Below are 12,443 nucleotides of genomic sequence, written 5' to 3'. Positions count from 1 at the left end.
TCACGGTGCCCACCCTGGCGGGTGATCTGGAAGTTACTGCAGCTTTGTAACTAGCGCGTACCCCAGTGCTGTTCAATAGAACTTTCTGCGACAGGGAAGTGTTCTGTGTCTGTGCCGTCCATCAACCACGCATGGCTGTTGAGCCCTTGAAACGTGGCTGGTGCAGGGGCACGTGGGTGGCTCAGTCCGTTAAGCGTCCAACTTCAGCTCAGGTCCTGATCTCACTGCTCCCGAGTTCGAGCCCCGCGTCGGGCTCTGTGCTGACAGCTCGGAGCCTGGAGCCTGCTTCGGATTCTGTGTCTCCATCTGTCTCTGCCCTTCCCCTGCTCATGCTCTGTCTCTCTCCCTCTCAAAAATAAATAAACATTAAAAGAAAAAAGAAAGAAACGTGGCTGGTGCAAATGAGGAATTGAATTTTTTACTTTAATTTTATTTTAATTGACTTTAGTTTCAGTACCGCATGTGGCTTGCTGGCTTCTGTGTTGCACGTCACGGGTCTGTGTGCAGTTCTTTGAAGATCAGTCATAGCCTTAGACCATAGGTCTCCTGCTCAAATATGAGCAGGGGGACCCACTTGTCTTCCTGGGGGCACCTTAGGCTGTGTCTTCTTTGGCGTTTGCCAGTCTATTAAATTCACGGGTGTTCTCTTTACACCACAAAGGAATCACTCACCGTTTGCTTTGAAACATGAGACCCTCCTGCCCCATCTTTCCGTTTTCGCTTTTTTCTTCTTATCACGGTGTAAGTTTCATAGAGTGAAAGGCACAGACCGGAAGCAAACAGTTTGATGAGTTTTGACAAAGGTAGACACCCGTGAAAACACAGTGGGCTCGAGATACGGGACATTTCCAGAGCATTCCATTCCCCCAGAAAGTTCCCTCCTGCCTCTTTCCAGTAAGTCCTGTCCTCAGAGGCAACTGCTATATTCTAACATCTGTCACCATAGATTTGTTTTGCCCTGTTTAAGCCTCACGTAAGGTATTTTGCCACCTTACATTTTTTTTTAATTTTTAACATTTTATTTATTTTTTTTTGAGAGAGAAAGAGTACGAGCGGCAGGGTGGGGGAAACACAGAGAGAGAGGGAAACGCAGAATCCGAAGCAGGTTCCAGGCTCCGAGCTGTCAGCACAGAGCCCGATGCAGGGCTCAAACTCACGAACCGAGAGATCATGACCTGAGCCCAAGTCGGACACTTAGTCGAGTGAGCCACCCAGGCACCCCGGTATTTTCCCACTTTTGACTAAGACAAGGGTACAAGAAATTCTTCTCTTTCTCTTCGTTACAAAAAACAGAGCACTAGCATGATGACAAGGGGCAGCTGACCCCGGGCCACATTGCAGAGGAGCCCGGAAGGGGTGGGGTGGGAGGGTTGTGGTGTCCCGGGGACTCGTGGCCTGTGCCAAGGGGGCAGCCACTCCTCGGCTCCAGGGGAAAGCTGAAAATACTGATTTTCATGTAAAGTCTCCTAAATGTTGGTATTTCAAAACCTTGTACTGCACCGCAGGCCGAATAATTCGCATCTGTGGGCCAGACCCGTGGGCTTCCCGTGTTGTGAGTCCTGCCTCGGGCTAATCAGCATGTTAGTAATAGTAATAGCTGATATTTGTTAAGTGATTCCTTTGTTTGAGGTCCTGTCCTAAGTGCTTGATGTTATTAAGTCATCTAACCCCCCTAACAATTTATTAATAAATCCATTTTACAGATGAGTAAGCTGCACCATAGGGAGGGATTAAGGGACCTGCCCAGGGTTACAGAGAGTGAGGACTTGGCTGGGCTTTGACCCCTGGCTGATTCCCAAGTCTGCGCTCCTCACCACCACCCACATTCCCCTCGGGAGGCAGGGTGCAAGGGAGAGGCCGCCAGGGGCGGGCACACCACTTGGGGTGCAATGTCGCTAGCCACCCTGGACAGGCAGTGAGAGTGCACCTCGGCCCCGCCTGCCAGGACTGCCCTGGCACGGGCAGTTTTCAAGTTCAGACACCTTGGCTGTCAGTTGGTGGAGTCCCGATTTCAGGAAGTGCCGGGAAAGCAGCCAGGGGCGGGGTTGGGAAGATAGAAGGCTGGCTGCCCCTTGATGAGGCTGTCAGGGAGCGCTGGGCAAGTGGGGGCAGAAGTAGCAGGAACCCGGCAGGGGGAGAGCCCAGGCTGGGGGGGGGGCAGGGGAGAAGGGAAGAATCAGCCAGGGGAGCCTATGGCCAGGCCAGGCTGCTGCCGCCCTGGGGAGCTGGTGGCAGGAGCATCCTGGACGGTGCACCCATGCCCCCCCGCCCCGCCCCCGCCCTGGCCTCCTTTCCGCACATCATCGTCCAGACAAGCCTATCACTTGGGGAAGGAAGATAAGAATCATCAGGCAAAACAGTGCTGCGTTTGTATCATCCCCTCCCACCTTGGGGAGGCGGGGGGGTGGGGGGGCACAAGAGGAACCTGAGGCCCAGAGAGGGCACGGCCAGGAGCCAAACGTGCTCCGTTTGGTCCTATCCCTCAGGACTTGGTGTGGTGGGGAAAGAGGGTCTGTGGTCCCTGGCAGGCAAGTGTCCCAGAAGCTTGACGGGAAGGGCAGGGACAGGCCAGACCCTCCTGTCTGTTGTGTGTGTCACTGAACCAGGCTGGCATGAAGTAAGTGATAAATAAGCATTTGCCATTGTTTTTGTTTGTTTGTTTTTTCCCAATTTGATCTTCACACCCACCTTTGAGATATGTATTCTTTTTCTTTTTAATGGTTATTTCTGAGACAGAGAGAGAGCGCGCGCACACACGCGCGCACACACACACGTGGGGGAGGGGCAGCGAGAGAGGGAGAGAGAATCCAAAGCAGGCTCTGCCCTAACAGCAGAGAGCCCGACGTGGGCCTCGACCCCACAAACCGCGAGATCATGACCTGAGCCAAAGTCGGACACTTAACCGACTGAGCCACCCAGGCACCCCAAGGTATGTGTTCTTATCTTATGTCCCCCATTTTACCAGTGAGAAAGCCAGGCTCAGAGAGGTAGAAAGTCATTGGCAGGAGTAAATGAGTGATGTATGTAGGGTGCTTCACATCATTCTGGTGCACAGCAAAGGACTGTGGGCCATGGGCCAGAGCAGGGATGAGGTGGCAGGACTGGCTAAGGAGGACCTCTCGGAGGAGGTGACATGGCCCGGCCTCTCGGGCTGCTGGTTCTCCTCTGGGTAAGGTGGTTTCCTGCATAAGACGTGTGCTGGTTGGGTGTCCTCACTCTGAGAATGTCACCTCCCACCAGAGCAGCAAGTCACATGGGCTGATACCCCAGGCCTTCACAAGCCTTCTGGCAGGCTCCACACCAGGGGAGACCTCTGGGCCTGGCTCCACATCCCGTGCATTGTGAAGGGGCAGCCTGGCCTTGGGGCGGTCACGTCACTTCTCTGAGCCTCAGTTTCCTCATCTGTCAAATGGGGACAGTGCTACCCACCACGCAGGGTTGTGCTGGGGGCCTGGCATATGTTAGGTACTCAGTAAACAGGTACCGCGGAACCGCTGGGAAACAGCTATTGAGTCGAACTGGACTTTTAAAGTCAAAGGACAGGGTCGCCTGGGTGGTGCAGTCGGTTAAGCGTCCGGCTTCAGCCAGGTCACGATCTCGCGGTCCGGGAGTTTGAGCCCCGCGTCAGGCTCTGGGCTGATGGCTCGGAGCCTGGAGCCTGTTTCCGATTCTGTGTCTCCCTCTCTCTCTGCCCCTCCCCCGTTCGTGCTCTGTCTCTCTCTGTCCCAAAAATAAATAAACGAGGACAGACAAATCCCCAGTCTAGCTTGATCCGTGCTTGAGCACAGAACCAAAACCTGCCAACTGCTGCGTCTGAAGCTGCGTGCTTCAGAGGATCAGGAGTCCCTCACCCTTCTTCAGCTGTGTCTACACTGGATGAGGGCGCTAGCGAGCAAGTTTGTCTTTAGTTATTCCTCAGACTCAAGAGCTGCCAACACTTGCTGAGAACTTGCTGTTTGTCAGGCACTATGCTAAGGCCCTTATGTTGTCATTTTACACAGGGGGAAACAGGCTCAGTATCTGAACCCTGGGGACTCAGCCAGTACGTGGTGGAGTTGAGACTTGACCCTGTGCGGTCTGGCTCCAGACTCTGTGCTCCTAGGAAGAGAAAATAATCTACTAGAAATCAGCAAAAAGGGTCAATTTGGGGCAGTCTTTCACAATTGCAAAGGCTTTACATGCGCATGATTCAGTTCTGGCCTGATGTCACCAGATGAGAATGGTGTTATCATTTCGTGTCTTCCAGTTGAGGACAGTGAGGCCCAGACAGGTGCTGTGACCTGCTGGAGGCCACATGGCTGGGCTGGAATGTGGGTCCAGGGCTGTTTCCCTTCTTCTTCTTCTTTTTTTTTAAGATTTTATTTTTAAGTGATCTCTACACCGAACGTGGGGCTCAAACTCACAACCCCGAGATCAAGAGTTGAAGAGTCACATGCTCCACTCAGGCGCCCCTTCCCCTTGTCTCCCAGCCTCCACTGGGGGAGACAGCTATCGGCTTGAATGGTGGCAGGCGGCAGGTCCCTGTGAGCTCCACTGTGGGCACGGCCCAGCCTGCCCCACAGCCCCCATGCGCCCACCCCGCGGGGCAAACACCACCCGAGCCCCGGGCCACCACTTCCTGTATCCACATCATCTTCGATCTCAGAGCTTTAGAGCCAGTAGTTCTCAGGAAGAAATATAAATGAGTGATTTTCAAAATCCACCCCGTGGAGCCCTTGAGGAAGCCAGTTTGGGGTCAAGATAGGGGATCATTGAACGTAAGTGGCAACTCCGCTTAGATCTCTTTTGTAGTTTGGGTTGGGTTGCCATGGCAACCTTTTAATTAATTTATTTTAAGTTCATTTCTTTATTTTTTTTTTTTAAATTTTTTTTTTCAACGTTTATTTATTTTTGGGACAGAGAGAGACAGAGCATGAACGGGGGAGGGGCAGAGAGAGAGGGAGACACAGAATCAGAAACAGGCTCCAGGCTCCGAGCCATCAGCCCAGAGCCCTACGCGGGGCTCGAACTCACGGAACGCGAGATCGTGACCTGGCTGAAGTCGGACGCTTAACCGACTGCGCCACCCAGGCGCCCCTCATTTCTTTATTTTGAGAGAGAAAGAGAGTGTGCCTGTGTGCATGGGCACATGGGGAGAGGAGCAGAGAGGGAGAGGGAGAGAGAGAATCCCAAGCAGGCTCCGCACTGTCAGCGCAGAGCCTGATGCAGGGCTCCAACTCATGGACCATGAGATCATGACCTGAGCCAAAATCAAGTCGAATGCCTCACCGACTGAGCCACCCCGGCACCTGGCAATGTTAACTCTTCAAAATAAAGGGCTCTATGGGGTTAAAAATATATGTGCTTGTGAACCACCGTACTAATCTAGCAAACTGCCTCCCCATTTTACAGGTGGAAAAACTGACTTCAAAGCCCATGCTTTCCCCATAGGTAATAAAAATATTCAGGCACTGTTCTAGGTTTTTTAGCTTGTTGAACCCTCCCACCCCTTTGAGGGCAACACTTTTGTCTCCATTTCACAGATGAGGACACTGAGGTTCGGGTGGCAAAGCGGTTTGCCCCAACATTAGAATCCAAGGAACCCAGCTCCCAAGTCCATGCTTTCAGCCATGCCCAGCTTGACAGGCACACCCTGTTTGTGTCCTGAGGGGAAGTCAGCATCCGACTTGGGGCCAGATGTAGATCTCCTGCCTCCCAGCCCACACCCAAGCCTACTGTCTAGAACACCACCTGGGCCGGATGGGGAGATGAGCAGCCCTGTGTGAACCTTGGCTCTGTTCTTCCCTGGCTGTGTGACCTTGGACAAGTGAATGGACCTCTCTGAGCCTGTTTCCTCGCTTTAGAAAAGGGAGAATGGGGGCCACATCACAGAGAATGGGGGCCTGTTATCATGAATGTTAAACAGGATCATTCACCTGAGTTGGTTGGCGCGGGATCTGGCACAACTGTGAGGGCCCCAACCACCCTCAGTTCATGGATCCAAGGAGTCCCCAAAACTTCCAGCCCCACCTTCTTCCCCCTCCCTCTTCCCTGCCCTCACTACCCACCTCTGTAACACAGATACTAATTACAGCCATTTCCACGAGCTGCTTCCTGGTTGAGCCTAATTATGAGACAGCTCCGTCATTACCATTACAAATATCATTAAGTGAGACGGATTAACTTTGTCCTAAGCTTTATGTGATGAGATCAGCAAATTGTTCAGGCACACTGGGTCTCCTCGGCTTGGGACTTACCCAGACTGGTCACCCTGCGCAGCTTAGGGCCAGCTGCAAGGTTCTGGTCTGTTTTGATTTTGGTGCTTAGAGAAGATCGGAGTGAGTGAGCTGGCCCGTTAACCCAGCCGAGAGGTGAGGCCTGTGGCGGGAAGGATGGAGCAGGTTGGGGCTGCCATCTTACGTGTTGTCATGGCGAAACCATAAGCTCTGGGCATCGATACACCTGGGCTGCAATCTGAGCTTCGTTATTTACCAGGTGTAGGGCTCTGAGCGTGTTCCCTCCCCACGTCACAGTTGTTCTGCACTGTGCAGTGGGGAAGAGTCAAGGACGTACTGTGTGCCAGCGAGTGCCAGGCCCGGCACCTGGCATGTCATAGGTCCTTCTAATTGTTGCTTCCCTTCCCGTCTTCTGTCATTCTCAGTATGACGGGGTTCAGGGCTTTCTGAACCCACCCACCAACCACCCACGCTCATGTTTACCGAGCTGCCTCTCTGCAAGCACTGGACGGAGGACTTTCTGTGTCTCATTTGAGTTGATATGTATAAAGACCCTATGGGGCAGGTACCATCATCGTCTCCACTTGATAGACGAGAAACCCACAGAAAGGAAGTGGCATGACTTTGTGAAGGTCACACAGCTGCCCTTGGCTGCCAGTCACTATGTTGGGATGAGATACTAGAAGGTCGTGCAGGGTGCTGCTGGGGAGCACAGAGGAGAGGTCACAGTGAAGTCCGAGAAGGCTGCCTGGAGGAAGATGCATGTGAGCTGAAGAGTTGGTGGGGAGGAAGGGGGAATGAGAGAGAGGAGAGGCCTGGCAGGCAGAGGGCAGTGGCTATGCAGAGGCCTGGCAGCAGGAAGCACGGTGTGTTTAGGGGACTGACCGTACATGTTTTACTGAGATTCGAGTATGTGGGGGGGACTGGTAAGAAAGAAGCCCAGAAGGAACCAGGAGCCAGACCCCAGCAGGGAGGGGAGGTTGAAAGCCAGGCCAAGGCCCCTGTTTTTTTTCTGCCAGTTCCAGAGAGCCAACCTGTGAAGGAGGAGGCTGACTGGACCATATCAGTTAGTTTAGAAAGTTCGGCTTGGAGCCAGCTGGGAGAGGAGACACTGGGGGGAGTGATAAGCAGAGACCAAGCTGGTTAAGGGGCCAACCAGGGAAGGCTTCCAGGGGGAGGAGGGGCAGACCCAAGCCCCCCACCCCCAAAGGGGCAGAGGTGACAGACGGAAGCTGTCCCGTGCAGGGGTGGAGAGAGGCCACGTACCTCGGTCAGCAGTGTAATGTGCAGCCCGTGTCAGGGAGGAGGGAGGAGGTTACCGGCCAGCTCTGGGGCTTGGGCGTGGGCTAGCCTCCTCGGCAGCACTCAGGCGGCTGGTTGGCAGCACCAGGTAGATTCTGAGTGCCTCCCAGGGCCCCCAGGCAGGTGAGTCAACGTGGGGCCAAGTAGGAGAGTGTTTTCCAGCTCCCTACATGTGTAGGCACGTCTCCTCTGCCAGCACATTAGAGGAGCTCGGCCTGCGACTCTGGTCCAGACCAGGGCGATTGACTCATGGGCTGTTAGGGCTGCCACCTTCTCTGAGGAGGCGGTGAGCAGCCTTGGTCTCCCGTGTACATTCTGTACCCTCGGCCTCCTGTCTGTTGCGGAGTCGCACCTGTAGGCCTCCCCTGCCTCCAGCTCCTGTCTACCTTTCCATGTCTGGCCTCCAGCACCAAGTGAAGTCTCCTTCCCCAACCTCCACTGCCACTTATATCATCCCTCTGTCTCAGAACACAACCAGGGCAGCCTGTAGTCTCCAAAGGAGGTCAGCCTAGGGAGCCAGGCCCCAGGAAGGTGGCCCAAGAAGAGAGGAAGAGGCCGTGAGAGGGTCAGGAAGATCTGGGTTCAAGTCCCAGTTCTGTCACCAACTGGCAAGCTGCTTCCTTTCTCTGGCCTCGGTTTCTACATCTGTAAAATGGGGGTCCCAGGGCTTATTCCGCAGAGTGCTCATGAGATACATATAAGATAAGGATATAACAGAGCCTTGAGAACTGGGCAGTGCTGGGCTTGTGTCCATGTCGATGACTCCATTTTCTGTTTTAGAGGGCAGCAGTTGTGGTTTTTTTAAAAAAATAAACATTTTGGGGCACCTGGCTGGCTCAGTCAGTTAGGCACCTAACTCTTGATTTCGGCTCAGGTCATGATCTCACAGTTCAGAGTTCAAGCCCCACCTCAGGCTCTGTGCTGACAGCACAGAGCCTGCTTGGGATTCTCTCTCTCCTTCTCTCTCTGCCCCTACCGTGCTCACACTCTCTGCATCTCTCTCTCTCTCAAAAACAAATAAACATTTGAAAAATATTTCATTTTAGAACAGTTTAGATTTATAGCATTTTTGAGAAAATGGTTGAGAGAGTTCCCTTACACTGCAATACTGATGCATTATTACCAGCTGAAGTCTGTACCTTATTCAGATTTCTCTTGTTTACTAATGTCCCTTTTCTGTTCTTGGATCCCCACCCCAATACATTCAGGAGTCATGGCTCCTTAACTCCTCTCGGCTGTGACAGTTTCTCGGACTTGCCTTGTTTGTTGACAGCTGCCTTGACCTTGACAGTTTTGAGGAGTACTGTCAGGTATTTTGTAGAATGTTTCTTAGTTGGTATTTGTCTGATGTTTTTCTCATTATTAGACTGGCAATAATATGCCCTGGGGAGGAAGGACACAGAGGTAAAGTACCCCTCCCATCACGTATCAAGAGTGCCTACTGTCACGCTGGACTTACCACCGATGTTAACCTTGATCAGCAGGAAGTTGGTTATTTTTGTCCTGAGTACAGCAGCACAGCTAAAGTAGGGCCAGTGTTGGCTGAACTACGGTTGCGATCAGAAACATGGGCGAAGGCAGAAGTAAATGGAAAAGTGGTGAAGAAAAATAAAGAGGAGCAGGTATGAGGTGAATTCACTTGGGGATGGGATATGATGCTTACACGCCAGGCAGTTCACAACAACCCTTTTTTACAGATGAGGAAACTGAGGTCCAAAAGGGGAAATGGGCTCAGGAACCTGGGATTGGGCCCAGGTCTGTGTTGGCTGCCTCACCCACACTGTTGAAAAAGTTCCTTGGGGTGCCTGGGTGGCTCAGTCGGTTAAGCATCTGACTCTGGGTTGCAGCTCGGGTCATGATCTCATGGTTCATGGGATCAAGCCCCACATTGGGCTCTATGAGGAAGTGTGGATCCCACTTGGGATTCATTCTCTCCCTCTTTCTCTGCCCCTCCCCCACTCGCATGCATGCTCTCTCTCAAAATAAATAAATAAACATTTTTAAAAATTATAAAAAAAAGAAGAAGAAGAAGAAAGTTCTTGAAACTGTGTTCCCCGCAGCGTGGATGAGGGAAGGGGTGTTCCTGAATCAGGTTGTTTATAATTCACTTTATTCCACAAAGGATTCATGATGGATTATGACTAAAACTCATTCAATAAAATACTATACAATAGAAATGGAAAACCAGGAGCAGAGAAAACAGACTGAAAAATGTGGACAAGGAAGAAGCTGAACGTAAAGACCAGGAAAGTACCCATAGCTGAGTTTCTGATTTGCCGGACAGCTTCCTGGCAGCCAAGGCAAAAAAGGGTCTGGGACAATTGCTATGATCCCTATTATCAAAAAGCAAAGAAGCTGTTCATTCCTTCAAGAACTTTGTGGTAAATTTAAAAAGAGATTAATCATATGGAAATTTCTCCTGTAAAAGACCAAGCAGTGTAATAGATGATACAATAGTAATAAACGTCATGTAGCATCGTCTTCAGGAGGGACAGTCATATTTTCACTGTCTTGTTCGTGCCCATAACTGTTCTGTTTGATTTTACTTGATTGTCATCAAGCAACTAAACTCTACTCTTTCTTCTTTGTTGCGGTCACAGATGCTTATGCCCTTGTGAAAATCCAGGATACAAATTAACCAATTATCTGGGCGCCTGGGTGGCTCAGGGTTGAGCATCTGACTCTTGATTTCAGCTCAGGTCATGACCTCACGGTTGGCGGAATCAAGCCCCACGTCTGCTTGGGATTCTCTCTCTCTCCGTCTCTCTCTGCCCCTCCCCTGCTCACTCGCTCTCTCTCTCTCTCTCTCTCTCTCAAAATAAATAAACTTAAAAAAAAATTTAACCGGTTATCTATATACCAGGTTATGTTCTAGGTACTGGGGATGGAAAGTAGTAAGATGATTGTTGCCCACTCCCCCAGGTCCTCTCCATCCCAGGGATAGAGATGCCCAGACAAGGCCTGGACATCAGTGCATTTGCCACTTGGTGGGGGCGGGGGTGGCGGGCACACCACAGAGAAGGAGGCAGGGAGGACCAGATGTCAGAGGAGATTGACCAGAGATGGAGAGCACTGGTTGGGAGGGGGCCCAGTCTTGGGAGAGGAGATATCAGCTGCTGGTCCCTCGGGGGTGGGACCAAGTCCTACCGGGAGCTGCCCCCTCAGCTTGCAGCACAGGCCTGACCTGCGTCAAGGACTCGATGGACTCCTGTGGGCGGTCAACGCCTGCAGGGCTGGGTCAGGGTTAGGGGACAACCGCTCACCTGAGGGGCATATGGAGGATGGACCTGGAGAGGGAGGAGTTTAGCGTTTGTTCTTTCGGTGGTGGGGGTCAAGGGAAAGTTTGCAGCCCTCATGCTTTATAAGTAATGAAGAAGTAAATAAGGGCAATTCACACTTAGTGAGCACATGCTGTGTGCCCAGCCCGCTCTAAGTCAACTCACTTAAATATGTATGACAGCAGTCCTGCGAGAGAGGGATTACAATCATCACCCCCACTTTCCAGATGAGCGACTGAGGCACAGAGAGGCTGTCACTGGGAATCCAGAGCACAGGTGCAGATCTAGAGCTCTTACCCACTCTGTGGTTGTGTCTGTTAAATAACAGTATTGAACTAACACACAGTGCAAGTGTGTATTAGATGACATATAAGGACAGCACGGATCCCAGCCAATTATGAGCCCCCGAGGCAGGAACTGACGGAGCCAAGGCTTAGAAACAACATGAAAACAGCTTGGAGGGTGTGGCCAAGGAGTCGCAGGCCTCGGAATGTCACTCGCAACTGCTCTTCCTGCCTCTGACACACTCCAAGTCTCCTTGAAGATTCCCCGCCTTGGGCAAACCAACCACAGAACCATCTGAGTGACTAACGCAGTCACAGCATGCAGGATCACACTCGTGTGTCACTGGGCCAGAGGCCTTTGTTGTCAGAAACGTGAGAGTTCTCCAATATTCCTCGTTTCTGTTCACCCCGGGGTGGGGTTTCCAGAGCGGGGCACCAGCACCCACGCCTCTGGCTTTCATCACCTTCTGTGTGCAGCTGCGGGCCTGGGGACGAGCTGTGGTCCCCACTCTTCTGTGCTTGGTCTCCACTGAGCCCTTCTCGTGAACACTGAGGGGCCCGGTGAGGAAAAGCAGATCAAGGCAGACTCCCTGCAAAGCAGTTGTGTTCTTCTCCTTTCCCGGAAGCTCATGGGGTGGGGCGGGACACCTGCAATGAGACGGAATAAGCACGGCCACCTTGCCGGCTCGGGGCCTGGACTCCACTCCGTGAGGGCCCCACCTGAAGGAGCAGCTCCCCCTTCCACAGGGAGCACAGGACTAGGAGCACAGGGCCAGGTGCAGGGCCTTACTAGCCGTGAGGCTGGGATTCCTGGAGGCGGCAGCATGAGCTGAGGCATCTCACTCTGCAGCCGGGCGACCTGGGCCACCTGGGCGGCTGGGGAGGGGACTGTCACATCCCGCCTCCTCCCTAATCCTCAGTCTTCTCACTGGGAAAGTGGAGGTGATGGTTCCCTGCCCCCGCCCCCAGCAGGGCATCTAGGGGTCAGGAGAGACGCATTTTTTGTGCAGCACAGAGCAGGTGCTGTTTTCTCCCTGCCCAGGGCCTCCGCTCCCTCTGGCCTCTCACTTCTCCTATAACATGGAAGTGATACCTGCCGAGGCTGAGGCTCCAGGTAGTTGTGGGGACCCAACAAGACCGTGAAGGGAAGGCCCCTTCCGGCTCTGGGTGGGGACAAACATACGGCTGCCATTGTTGTTGGGAGTGTCACTCACTCACTGACTGGAGCCTCTGTGCTCCTCACCGAGCCAGCCAAGCCATTCCCACGTCTGAGGCAGGCGTTTTAGGAGGGGCACCTCAGCTTTTGTGCACTGGAACATAAACAAGTCTCCATCTGAGCGGGTTTCTGCTTGGGAGGTATGTGA

General features: G+C 52.7%; 1 protein-coding gene across 4 annotated transcripts in view; it reads left to right on the top strand.

Annotated features, from left to right (window-relative positions):
* ECE1 (endothelin converting enzyme 1) overlaps positions 1 to 12,443 on the top strand; it is a 115,907-nt gene that overhangs the window by 39,427 nt on the left and 64,037 nt on the right. Inside the window, exon 1 of one of the 4 annotated variants that reach the window (XM_032594211.1) lies at positions 12,297 to 12,435. The exons of the other annotated variants lie outside the window; for them this stretch is intronic. The gene's annotated coding sequence lies outside the window, so the exon portion shown is untranslated. Of the gene's footprint in view, positions 1 to 12,296; positions 12,436 to 12,443 lie in introns of those variants that run through there. 4 annotated transcript variants of the gene reach the window in all.

This window comes from Lynx canadensis, chromosome C1 (genome assembly GCF_007474595.2).
Source record: "Lynx canadensis isolate LIC74 chromosome C1, mLynCan4.pri.v2, whole genome shotgun sequence".
NCBI lineage: Eukaryota > Metazoa > Chordata > Mammalia > Carnivora > Felidae > Lynx > Lynx canadensis.
The sequence above is the reverse complement of the archived record's forward strand: the minus strand, read 5'-3'. Positions and strand labels throughout refer to the sequence as shown.